Source organism: Magallana gigas, chromosome 7 (assembly GCF_963853765.1).
Source record: "Magallana gigas chromosome 7, xbMagGiga1.1, whole genome shotgun sequence".
Lineage (NCBI taxonomy): Eukaryota > Metazoa > Mollusca > Bivalvia > Ostreida > Ostreidae > Magallana > Magallana gigas.
Genome location: NC_088859.1, coordinates 3915593 through 3928978, shown reverse-complemented (window position 1 = coordinate 3928978; position 13386 = coordinate 3915593). Strand labels below are relative to the sequence as shown.

The 13386-nt window shown below is 32.4% G+C and overlaps 1 protein-coding gene across 1 annotated transcript in view; it reads right to left on the bottom strand.

Moving 5' to 3' along the window:
* The window catches only part of LOC117684257 (heat shock 70 kDa protein 12A-like), a 68648-nt gene that overhangs the window by 38445 nt on the left and 16817 nt on the right, over positions 1 to 13386 (bottom strand). The window lies entirely within an intron of this gene.

The window sequence follows — 13386 nt, the reverse complement described above, 5'->3', positions numbered from 1 at the left end:
TTATCAATGTTTTTACTTGCGTATAAGCTCTGGTAAAATTTAAACATTTCCCCCATAATTGAATTGGTATTATGAATTTTTTCATTGTTTGAAGTCAAAAGTTCCGTTATTACGTTTGATGATTGATGTTGCTTTTCTAAATTTAGAAAATATGAAGTGTTTTTTTTCTTCATTTTCTACCCAACTTGCTATAGATCTAATATGTGCACCTTTTGATTGTTTATCATAAATAGAATCTAATTCTGCTTCTAACTGTTTAAGCTTTTTATAATCGAATTCCTCAGTTTTACTAGTTTCTATATTTTCAATTTCTTTCTCAATTTCCTTTTTCCGTTTCTTAATTGATCTCTGTTGATATTTCGAAAAATTAATAGAAAATGCTTTTATCTTACGTTTAATACATTCCCATTTTTCGACTGGGTTCAAGGAGTTATCTAAATTATCAATGATTTTATGAATCTCCTTTTTATATTTATCGTTTTCTATATTTGACACATTTAACTTCCAGTAGCCTGGGCCTCTTTTTTCACATGATAAGTTCAGGTGAAATTTTAAAAACCTATGGTCAGACATGCGATTTCCTTTAGAATGAGTGCCAGGAATTTTCCTGATTATTAATCCACCAAATTTACGATATATATTTTCATTTAATAGTGTAGTAAATATTCTAATTAAAGCATCATTGAATAAGATAATTTCCTCTGTGTTTGGTTATTAGATAAAACGTTACGATGATCCCGAGTCACGTGACGGAAAGCGTTTTTTTAGAGGCTATAAAATCCGGCGCGCTATTGAACGGAGTTCAGTTGGCGGATAGCTGCAGAAGCGAAAGGAACTCTACGGGTAAGAATTATAGGTCTCATTTGCGGTGTCTCAAATTAATGCAGACGGACCATTTGAGATTTATATATTCTTCGGTTCTGTACTAGTAAATAATACAAAGCCGGGAGGGTGACTTAAGGCACTAGGTTTCAGACTGCGGTCTGGGAGGCTTTGGTTCAGCACACTTGCTGGAACGTAGAGTTTCAGACAAATAAAGGTTTCAAGCACAGAGGGTTAAAAGGAAAATTTATTATATCATTCAATCATATTTGTGATCAAAGTGAAGTGATTTTCATTTAATTATAATAATCAAACTAAACGTAAAGTAACATTAAGAAAAATTAATATCATTCGTGGTTAGAACCCACAAAACACATTACAATAGTACATAATCTATCCTACTTTTAGGGTTGTTTTCTGCATCATACCATGTTAGACCATTCAACTCGGGGAATTCATTTTCCAAAAGTCAATTAAGTTGAATTTGTTCAGAATATTTTTCAAAACGTGTAAACTTTTATCACTTGTATCATTAATTTGACAATTAAAGTCCCCACAAAGAATTATGTTGTCATTTAAGCAATTTTTTTCTATAAAAGATTTTAATTTTGTAAAGAAAATTTGTCTGTTGTTTAATATATTAGGAGCGTAAACATTAATGATGGAGAAAATTTCACCATTTATATCAACGTTTAACAACATTTTCCTTCCATCTAATGACTTTTTAAAGTTCATAACTTTAATATCAAGATTTTCTATAAAAAGAGTAGTTACACCTCTACTAAAAACTGAATCACTATATGCATGAACAGTTTTCCCTTTCCAACCAGTGTTGTATTTACATTCATATTTTTGAACAAAATGTGTTTCTTACAGAAGTGCCATATCTATTTTTTTCTCATAAAGCCATGGATATATTTTTGTCCTTTTTATGTCTGGATTTAGACCTCTAACATTTACTGATATAAAGCTTACTTTTTCCATTACTTAGAAATGTATATTAAAATAACTATCAAGTGTATAAAATATAGAACATAGCAAGTGCATTTACTAGTAATCGTACATATAATTGCCATACCGCTGTTCCTAAGGAGAGTCCAAATAACGAACATTGTGGTCATTGATTTATAACTCGGGTGACAGTATTTGGTCTATCCTTTACCGGAATCCTCGGGTTCGGAGTCAGTTTCTGAAGATGCATCACAACCTGACGCGGATTCGGCATCAGTGTTGGCGCGCAGGGAGCGAAGCATTTCTGCTTTATTTTTCCGTGTTGTACTGTGCTTTTTTTGCTGATCAAATGAAATTTGAGGATCAGTTGTAAAGTTATGAGCAAGATACAGGTCTGACAATTCTTTGTCATGTAAACAAGGCTCGTGTCCTGTTGGAGTTGTACATAGTTCAATATATTAGGCAAAGTCTTGTTATAACGGAAGGATTTTTATTTTCTAAGATATACCCATTCTTTCACTTTAAGTTTATTGGAATATGAATTATAATTTCTGTTACTTTCTGTAAACTGCAGCAGTAAAAATTACAATAGTGTAAAGACTATTTCATAAATAATGAAAAAAATATACTGAAAAACTTCAATCTACAAGGGGGTCATTATTCTACAGGAGTTACTTTTCTTCATGTGGAGTGTGCTCATTTTTATGAAAATGACACTTATTCTTCGGGCAAAGGGGTCATTTTTCTACGTAGAATAATGACCGAGGGTCATTTTTCCTGCGTAGAATAATGACCGGGGTTCTACGTCGAAAAATGACCCCCGGTCATTATTCTACGGGGGTCATTATTCTTCATTACACCGGCAGGCTCGGAAAAACACCTCGAATGTATTACCTAGGCGTCCATGACAACCCCCCTTTTAAAAAACTTGATATAAATAAAACACATTTTTCGATCTGTTGAGATGTAAGCTAGACTTCATTAAAATAAATGATATACCCTAAAATATAACACAGAAGCGACTTATAAGGCTGTCTAGCCGATACTTATTTTAATGGGAAGCGACTCCATTTTGTATAAAATTCTAACATCCGGTAATGTTAATACATTCGAGGTGTTTTTCCGAGCTTGCCGGAAAGGCCCGAGAAGTTGCGATTGGAGAATGTGTACACCAGGTCACGTGATAGCTTGATGACGCGACCTCTAAATATAGAATGACTCTCTGCTTGTCGGAGATTTACGGAGACAGCCGATTGTTAAACGAGACTTTACAATCGCAACTTCTCGGGTCTTTTCGGAAGGCTCAGAAAAACACCTCAAATGACAACCCCCCTTTTTATAAAACTTGATATAAATACAGCACATTTTACGATCTGTTGAGATGTTTGATATAAATACAGCACATTTTATGATCGGTTGAGATTTAAGGTGGACTTCATTAAAGTAAATAATATACCCTAAAATATAACACAGAAGCGACTTATAAGGCTTTCTAGCCGATACTTATTTTAATGGGAAGCGACTCCATTTTGTATAAAATTCTAACATCCGGTAATGTAAATACATTCGAGGTGTTTTTCCGAGCCTGCCGGAAAGGCCCGAGAAGTTGCGATTGCGAGACTTTATTGAATTCCGGCGTATGAATACATACCACTGCAAAAAATATCTAAATTGTTCGTGCTATTTAACATCTGACTATTTTCAAGGTATTCATAAATAAGCCAATGCTTCAAGATACATTACATCGAATTTATCGATTATTTTCAAGAACTAAATCTTGTCAGCGGTGATGATTTGTGCTTAGGTCCAAACACTGTTTCACTTTCGGTTTGCCAGAGTAACTGCATAGGAGAGTTGATTAAAATCAACAACCAAAAAGTAAGATATAAGCTAACGGATATCTAGATGAAGTGCTTTTTAATTTATTTGAAATCAAATACATTTATAGTGCGTATTATCATAAGTTTTATGGTTAAGCTACGGTGTATGTTTCAGTAGAATTAGGACACACAGTTTCAAATAAATAAACGAGTACTCGGCTATCGCTCGACTGAAGGCTCCGATTAATCAACCAAGCCAACCGGGTAAAATTGACATCCCTATTTACAATGCTTTAGGAATGCATTTCTAATGATCTAATGAAATTTGAGAGTCAGTCGTAAAGTTATAAGCAAGATACAGGGCTCACAATTCTTTTTCATGTAAACAAGGCTCGTGTCCTGTTTTTGTTTACATAGGTTCAATATAAATGCACTACTAAACATCTTTTTCAAGCTGATTTGTCTATCCTCTTATTCATTTAAAGCATAAAGAAACAGTTTCTGACGTTTAACACATTCATTCTAGGTGTAAAACTGGAATTTTCACTCCAACATTTAAAATGTGAACAAAAGCTTTGTTTACATACCAAAGAATTGTAAGCTCTGAAACTCGCTTATAACTCAACAAATGACACTCAAATTTTGGTTGCTTATTATAATTGCCTTACTTAAACATTGTAAACATTAGATTAGGAAAAATATATTTTCGCAAAATCCTTAAAGGGGCATAGTCACGATTTTGCGAAAATATCGTTATAAATTTCACTTTTTTTCAATGCTTTTATGTATTTCTTATGACAAACCAAAATTTTATTTGTGTGTGTGTGTGTGTGTGTGTGTGTGTGTGTGTGTGTGTGTGTGTGTGTGTGTGTGGAAATATAACCATAGAAAGGAAAACAAATGTACATGTATATTGAAAATTTGTATATACGAGTCAATTCTAATAACACAAGTTTACACTCAAGTTAAATACATTTTCTAGTAACACAAGTTTACACTCTAGTTAAATACATTTATTAGTTCCTTTAGATGATTCTAAATACAAACATGATTATTCTCAATTACATAACACGAAAACGCGTGTAAAAACATAGACAACTTTTAAAAAGAATTCGAAAAAAAAACAAGTATATAATATAAACTTTTACCTATATACATGTATCAGCTATGTTTACAAAAACAGAGCTTATGGTTTGTTTATACACAATGGCAGTTGAATCTGGTGTCTGATATTAACATATAACTCTACTTCTGACATAAAATTCTTTAGTCAAAATATGTCATTCTTAACATAAATGATTATGTCATTTTGAGCTCAAATTCTAACACTCTTGTAAAATATATGTACATATTTATACAAAACATGAAAAACCAGTCTGGAGGTTCCCTGTGATTTGTGATCCCCAGGATCTCCTAGGAAATTATCTCATTATCTCATGTATGAATATGATTATATCATCTAAATACAATCCCTGATTATGGTGGACCAAGACCTGTAGCTCATCTAGAGCTGCTTGTGATAATGTTGTACCAATGTGTCTGTAACACAAGAACTCTAGGAAGTGTAACATTACAAACACTAGGATATCTAATGTAGCTACTCTTTTTTTGTAGAGCAGACTGTTGTTCTGGTATAAGCTCACTTAGATAATAGATTTAGCTGCAGGACTGTAGCTCCCGGTCTGAAAAAATTCGGATGGACGACTTGGGAGCTACAGTGCATAGTAAAAAAGTGCAATTTACGGAGCACAAAAAATTGCGCTAGTTTGGACTTATTAACCTTTTTTTCACACAAATTCTGTAAAAATACAGTAAAACACGCTTATAACGAAGTCCCAGGGACGGGCAATTTTACTTCGTTATAAGCGTAATTCGTTATATCCGTCAAGTTTACAACAAGAAATAAAGTCAAGGGGAATGAAAATCACTTCGCTGTAAGCGTCAATTCATTATAAGCGTGTTCGCTATAACCGTGTTTTACTGTAATTAGCACCAATAAATTCTTCAGCAAATTTACTACTGATATCGTCACTTTACTTGCCTCAAATTTTCTCTTAAACGTGATAACCGACCTCAGAAATGAAGTATATTTATTCACGTCGAGATCGAGAGTCGCCATTTTTAAATGTAAACAAACGTGCACCACTTTAATTTACAGGGCTGGTAATGGTGTTTAAAAGACTCTCAGAAGCAAGTGAAGTGACGATATCTGAAGTAAAATGTGCGAAGAATTTTTTGGGATCAAATATTTGTACAGAATGTGTTCGTAAATGTGTTTAGTCAGTCCAAAACTAACGCATTTTTGTGCGCAGTAATTTGCAGTTTTTTACTATGGGAGGCACTGTAGCTCCCAGGTCGTCCATCCAAATGTTTTCAAATCGGGAGCTGTGTTGCAGTCCTGCAGCTAATAATAGATTGTGTGCGTTTAATATCCCCAGCCATTTCTGAGTTTGAAGACCAGGACTGCCCTTCTACAGTCTCAGTATCTAACTCTCTCTGTCTACATGTCTCCTTTACATCAGACTTGGCCTCTGTCATCAATGATGTGGGACCTGATAGAAGAACTCTGTAACAGGCAAGCCAGACGATTCTTGTACAATTCATATAACTGTAGAAACAAACTCTTTTGTACTGAATCATGGATCTTTGTCAGAAACAGGTTGTTTTGTGGGATGAAAAAGTTAGGGTTGTCTTAAGGGGGATGTGCGGCCATCCTGTACATTTGTTACCACTTAAATGAGCAAAATTCAAACTTTTTCCTCAACAAATGGTTGTAGAGAGGACAACAATGAACCCCCCTTCATATTTTTTCCAGATATTTAAATCTTCAAAATAAACCTGTACTGCGCAGTTCGACACCTATTCGGAGTGATTAAAAAGGCATTGTCCTGTTTTTGTATGCATACCTTTCAAACAAAACAATATGTAGGACTTCATATCTATTGCCTTTATATCTTTTGGCAGCATTTTTGGCCAGTTTCGGGTAGAAACAAGCCAGTTCAAGAAATGTTTACATTCTTATCCTTAAATGTACAAGATAGCCGCACATCCCCCTTAAGGTGCGTTTCAAATCTTTTCTGTTAAACTAATCTTCTATTTGAAGCACTAATCTAGAATCAGTTATTTGACCGATTTTGCTGATATTTTGTAATAATATTACTGTCTGTAAACCTATTTTGTGTATACGTATTTTGTAAAATATCTGGTGAGAGGAGACCAGTAATCCAGTAGCGCTGTCTATAGAAAATCTGAATGAACTGTTTCGACGAAGTGGTGATCGCTATAGGCACACTGCATCTTCATATATCATCTTCATTCAGATTATGTTATTATGTTATTTTCATATACGAGATGAATAAAACTTGTCAAATATCATAAACATGTACTTTTTTAAATAATAGTTTATTTAGTACGTCATGTTTAAAAACACATTTTGATAGAAGTACATGAACTTTAGCTACTTGTTTGTATCATAAATAATATAATGGGCCATATAAACCCTTAGCTGCTATAAAACCACCCGACAAAATAATCTGTTTTCGCCTAAGGAGGCGTATTGGTGCCACAATTTAAATTTTTTCCCTTGAAATTTCAACTTGAATGTGTGAATTTCTAGCTTTAAGGTATACGTTTACTCAGAATGAAAAAAAAAAATTCCACTGATGATAATGAAAAACCATTTATTGTGTGTTAAAGACCTATCATTGTAGTAATATTTTTCAATTTCATTAAAGTAGGTCAATGACCTAACTTTGAGATTATGGCCACTAAATATTTTTTGAAAATTTAAGAAAAGTCCCTCAAAATAATTCACTATTATTGGAATTTTCTTAATTGTGAAAATAATTCAAATTGCTAAACTCTTTTTAAAATGAAATACAGTTTATGAATGGCAGTGACACTAAACAGACACAAAGCATTAAGTTTTCATTCACAATTTTTATGAATATTCCAGTCCAAATTTCCTCTATCAGTTTTCAAATTCCTACCATTTTTTGATTCAATTTTACAAAAAATTGAGTGATGATAATACTAAAACATTTATAGCTTTAAACTAGGTATATTGACCTTACTCTGCCCGCATAAAAGTTATATGAGGTAAATGATTAAAATTTTGAGATATGGAGTCTTTTATCATTTTTAAGAATTTTTCAATATTTTTGTAGTGTGAGCCATTCGAATATCTAGAAGAAAAAGTGAGATAAAACCAACAGAAAATATGCAAAAATATGTTCACTTACAAATAAAATATTAACCTTGAATATTACAGTACTACAAAAAATATTTCAGTGAAAAACAAAATCTGAAAATTTAAGTCCGAATTGCCTCTGTTGTGCTAAGAGTCCAACTTTTTTTTTAGCCTAATTCCATAATATAATAAAAATATCGAATGGTTTGTCAATAATAATTCATTTCATAAATACGTCTAGTATTAAGAACAAATTGTATCATGACATTGAACTTTATAACAATCCGAATTTGAGAACTCAAACCCTGAGTAAACGACGTCCTTAAAGTTCAAACTAAAAGATTCTAAGATTAAAGTTAAATTCCAAAATTAAAGTTGGAATTACCAAGTGTAAAGTTAAGTGTAAAGTTGAAAATTCCAAGATGATAGTTTTGAAATTTCAACTTAAATGTTGGAAAAATCAACTTTAAGAATGGAAATTCCAAGATTAAAGTTGCAAATTCCAACTTTAAGGTTGGAATTTTAAAGAAAAAATTTACCAAGTATCAATAATACGCTTCCGTACCTTTCAGATATACCTGACTTTTTGATATCGTATTTTTAGTCATAAAGTACTAGTGAAGCGGGAGGCAGTGTTGACGAATAAATAAGTCTGATGTTTCATTTTGCTAATGATTATTATTTTTAATTCAATCCAATTCAATTCAATTCTGGATCCTACAAATCATATACATGAAAAAAGATAATTTACATGTAGAATTAGTAATAATTATAAATAACAGTTTTGTAAGGACTATGTGTGGTATTACGCATTTTTCGCCCCGAAAATTTAAGTTTTTTGAAGAGCTTTAAAAATAAGATGGCAGATACTAGTATTTGAAATTATATTGATAATAAGTGTTTTAAAGGTTATCACCACAGTGACGTCTTGATGTAGAAATGACGTCATAAAAATTGTCTTAATTTGATAAATTGATGTTTTGTAGCAAAATATGGGTGTTTTCCGATGGTTTTTAGACTGGGAAACATCAAACGCAGGTTTGCTCAAGTACCATTTTTTAGTATGATGTGTATAATTATAGGAAGAAAAACATAGCATTACGTTAAAATCGTACTTGAGCAGACCTGCGCTCTATTCTTCCGAGTGCAAAATATAAAGAAAAAACGACAATATTTTCATTTCTTGCAAAATTGCGGGAATTGGGTCATTAAGGTAAGTCATACATGTAGATAAACATAGATGAGTAACGATGACTAAATTCAAGATAAAAGTGATAGGCATCATATGTCCACTTAATTATGGAGATTTGATTTTTATACAACACTATTTTAAAATTGGTTAAAATTGGGGGCATATATTAAACCGTACCAAATATAGTCCTTTATACATGTACCAATTTACACAAAATATTAATATGATTAAGAGTTGTTTTCCTTGATATTTGACAATTCAAATATACATGTACAATATGGTAATACATGTACTAATGAGGACATTACTTCCACATTCCATATTACTGTAATAATGTTATAATATCGATATACAAAACATACCAAACTATGGGATTGAATCCCGTCATAGCATTTGCATGGTGATTCACTCTCAGCGTATAACAGACAGATCTCTATTATATATTAACATATCTGTACATGTTGGTGTAAATATTAAAAATGTATAAAAAAGATAGTTGAATTTTAATCTTACATGTCAATTTCTCTCTTTCATTTATTTTTTTCTCAAAATTATACATTAATAATTGTAATTATACAAAAACAATGTAAAGGACTCTGTATATTGCCAAAATGTCAACTTACTGTCACTGAAACTTAATATTCCACTAGATTTGACCCGTGCGTGCACGGGTTGATATTGCATATTATGTCGAAATAGATACATCAGATTTGCACACCATGATGACATTCAGAACTCTCGGGATTTTTCAAATTAAACGCACTAAATTAGAGTTATCTCCCTTATTTCCTTTCATGAACAGAATATATAGCAAATTTTTAATGAAAATTTACACGTATTTGTATAATTGTTTTTTGAGTTTATCCATGCAAATGTAATATTGTGGAAACTATAAACTAAAGAGCATCCCGTGATTTAACGTGATTTAATGCGCATGCGGAAGATTGTAAAATCTGAAAAATAAAGACGACTTCCGGATTTTTTAAAGGGATTTTCGTTGATTATTAATTAGCGAAGCATGATAATCTCCAAGTACATTGTACCAATGCTGTTAAAATATATAAAACAAAAGACAGTTCTCATGGATTTCTCGGTATTAAAACCCAAAAATTCGAGTCTATTATTTTAATTTAGTAATAAAGATAAGAATATAATATACAGTTGTTGACTGGGGTCGAGGGCAAAAGTTGATCTGTCGGACCGTCTCGCAAACTGTTGTCCAAGGCCGAAGGTTCGACAGATCAACTGTTGCCCGAGACACAGTCAGCAACTGTTTTGTTATACCCCTTCTAATCAACAACACGTTTTCGCGGAATGTGACGTCACCGGTCAACAGTCTATTTTAACAATCGATTATAACAGTTTAAATCTAACAGTTCCAGCCAAACAGTCAAAATGCTGGACTTTTTTCGTATAGAGTTATATAGTAACTGTTTTACAGGGGTATAACAACACATACTGTGACTTCTCTGGACCAAAGCGTTGGACATGGCGGGAAAATCTAACCAATGAAACACTAGACTTATATTTTATTTCAGTTCAAAGGTTAAAGGTGTGAGTGATTATGATCTGGAAATTCCATATTTAAACTTATACATATTTATTTTCCTATTTATTTAAATGGTTTAGTTTAACTTTTATTAGTTTGTTAAACCTTGAAAGTTATTTCATAACTTTCAACAATACTAAAGAAAAATTACAATAACTAAACTATTAATAAACACACTATCACACTAGTATATCATTTGACTATTTTTCTAGTCTATATCTCTATTTTTGTCAAAAAATTGATTTATTCTAGAAGTGGGCTAAAAAAAAACTAGCCCTCGTTAGGGTCATCTACATTTGGTAAAAGTTCTGCATACAAGCCCCACATTTCTGGAGAAAAAAGGAACTTTTAAAATATTACTGCTATTAATAAAAAAAAAAGTCTCACAATATTCGAACTCGGGACCTGCGAGTCAGTAGATTGAAGCTAAACATATTGCACTGTCATAGAAAATAGATTTCAATTTATTTGTATCAAACAAAATAGAGAAAATATATACAAAAAGCAATAGTGCATACCGTACACATCAACCTGGAGATTGACTCTTTTATTTATTATTATACTGATCAATTTTCATAAGTTATAAATGATCCCAAATTTTTTTTTTACATGAAAATAATTCAAAAAATTTGAAAGCATTTGGTTGTCTAAAGTACATTGATGGCTTTTCTATATTCTTTCAAGGCTGGGCATATCATAATAAAATGATATTCATCGCCAATATTATTTTTTACATAAATTACAAAATCGTTTATTTAAAGAAGCCTTGATTTTGCCTTAAATCAGAATAAATAAATGAAAATAACCGTAGAATATCTTTAAAAGAATGTAGATCATCAATTTTCTCCAAAATAATTACATATTTTTAAAACTATTAAAATGTATAAACCAATACCGGTACATGCATGATTAAAACGTTATAAATTTATTTTTAAAAAAACAGTCCAGAAGTTTAAGCATAACTACGAACGATATCAGGGAGACAGAATGGAATACCTAAGAATATGTAACCCAAAGCAGTTTTTTCGTTTATTTAAGAATAATAAAAAAATCAGTTGTGATGTAAGTGCCAAAGAGTTTTTTGAGCATTTTAAGAACCTTTTTGAAAATGTAAATACTACTACTTATGACAACACTAGTGATGATTATGAAATATTATCATGTTATGAAGAGTTAGATGTGTGCATTTCAGAATTAGAGGTTGAGAAAGCTATTTTGAAACTGAAAAGTAACAAGAGTAATGCTGAAGATGGTGTAATTAAGGAATTTTTTTTCAAAATGTAAAGAGGTTATGATACCTATTTTTGTGTAGATTTTTTAATAATATATTCGACTCTGGTTTTTACCCAGACAATTGGTCAAAAGGTTGTATTGTACCAATTTTTAAAAAAGGTGAAATGCAAGATTTAAACAATTATAGAGGTATCACATTAGTTAGTTGCTTGGCAAAACTATTTACAAGTATTATAAATAATAGATTGTTAGAATGGAACCAGAGATATAATATCACTGATGCTCAGTTTGGTTTTAAACCAGGGGTAGGTACAATTGATGCCATATTTGTACTACAGAATCTCATAAGTAGAACTTTAAAAAACAAAAAAAGATTGTACTGTTGTTTTGTGGATTATACAAAGGCCTTTGACTTAATTGATAGATCAAAACTATGGTATAAATTGCAAATGGAGGGTTTTGGAGGGAAATTATTACATATTATTAAGTCTCTTTATAAGAATGTAAGAGCAGGAAGGATTTGTATTGTATTATTTGTTAGGCTTAGCCCCCCCCCCCTCCACTTATTTTGCTAAGTAAGACCTAACCATTAGGCACATAGCAGAATAGAGAGTTCAGCCCCCCCCCCCCACCACACTTTTTATCGCAGGAAACATAATTGATCCGTAATGTACATTTGAAAGATTGAGAAGTTGGAGTCAAAGGCATACTAGCCCCCCCCCCCCCCCCCCTATTAGGATTTTCATTATTTGTGGGAAAAAAATGTTATGACCGGACAGATTTTTTGTTTTGGAAGTATAGGATTACCCCCCCCCCCCTCCCCCGACGCCCGTGTTTACAGAAAAATTCTGAAACTAAATTTGAGAGTGGAGTTTTAACAGGAATACCTCTCTCTCTCTCTCTGCTGAAAAAGTAACTACAAGAATGCATCATTTGATGTGTTTTGCTGCTTATACTAAATTTCTAGTAAATCAAATTTTGCGGCGGCTCTTTCTCCTGTTTCCAACACCATTGATTCTACTGTTAACATAGTGGAATTAAAACCCATCTGCACAGATAATATGCGGTTCTTCAACCCAACTGGTACATGTATTACTATCTTTCCGAGACAAGTACACTGTTCTGTGTATAACGGATCACTTTCTTCCGACGAGAAAATATAGAATAATACAAAATTCTGTTTTGGGGTCATTGGAATGTAAAATTTTAGGCCTGATGCTTTGTCGGGAAGAAATTTTTCACCTTTTTTTATGAGCTTGTCGAATAAACCAGTACAGTATTCAACTCCATCTATGACTTCCTTTTTAGACTCTTTGTGTATTATTGGGTCAAATCTAGCATCCATGTCCACACCATATGTGTGCCTTGAAACGCGATGAGATGTGGTCCCCGGGATAGAACTCATTAAAACTGCCCCGCGTAGGACAGCCAAACCCGCTTCATGAGGTACAATAACCTGACAATTTGGGAAAGCGTTACGAATTGCTTCTTGTAATACCAACGACTCAGAAAACCCACCAACCATCAAAATCTTACTGACATCTTTGACTTTGGGAGACTGAAATAACTCTTTTACGTGTTTAATAATTCCATCGCAAGCCGACTGAAAAAAAGTTTCAAACAATTTTAC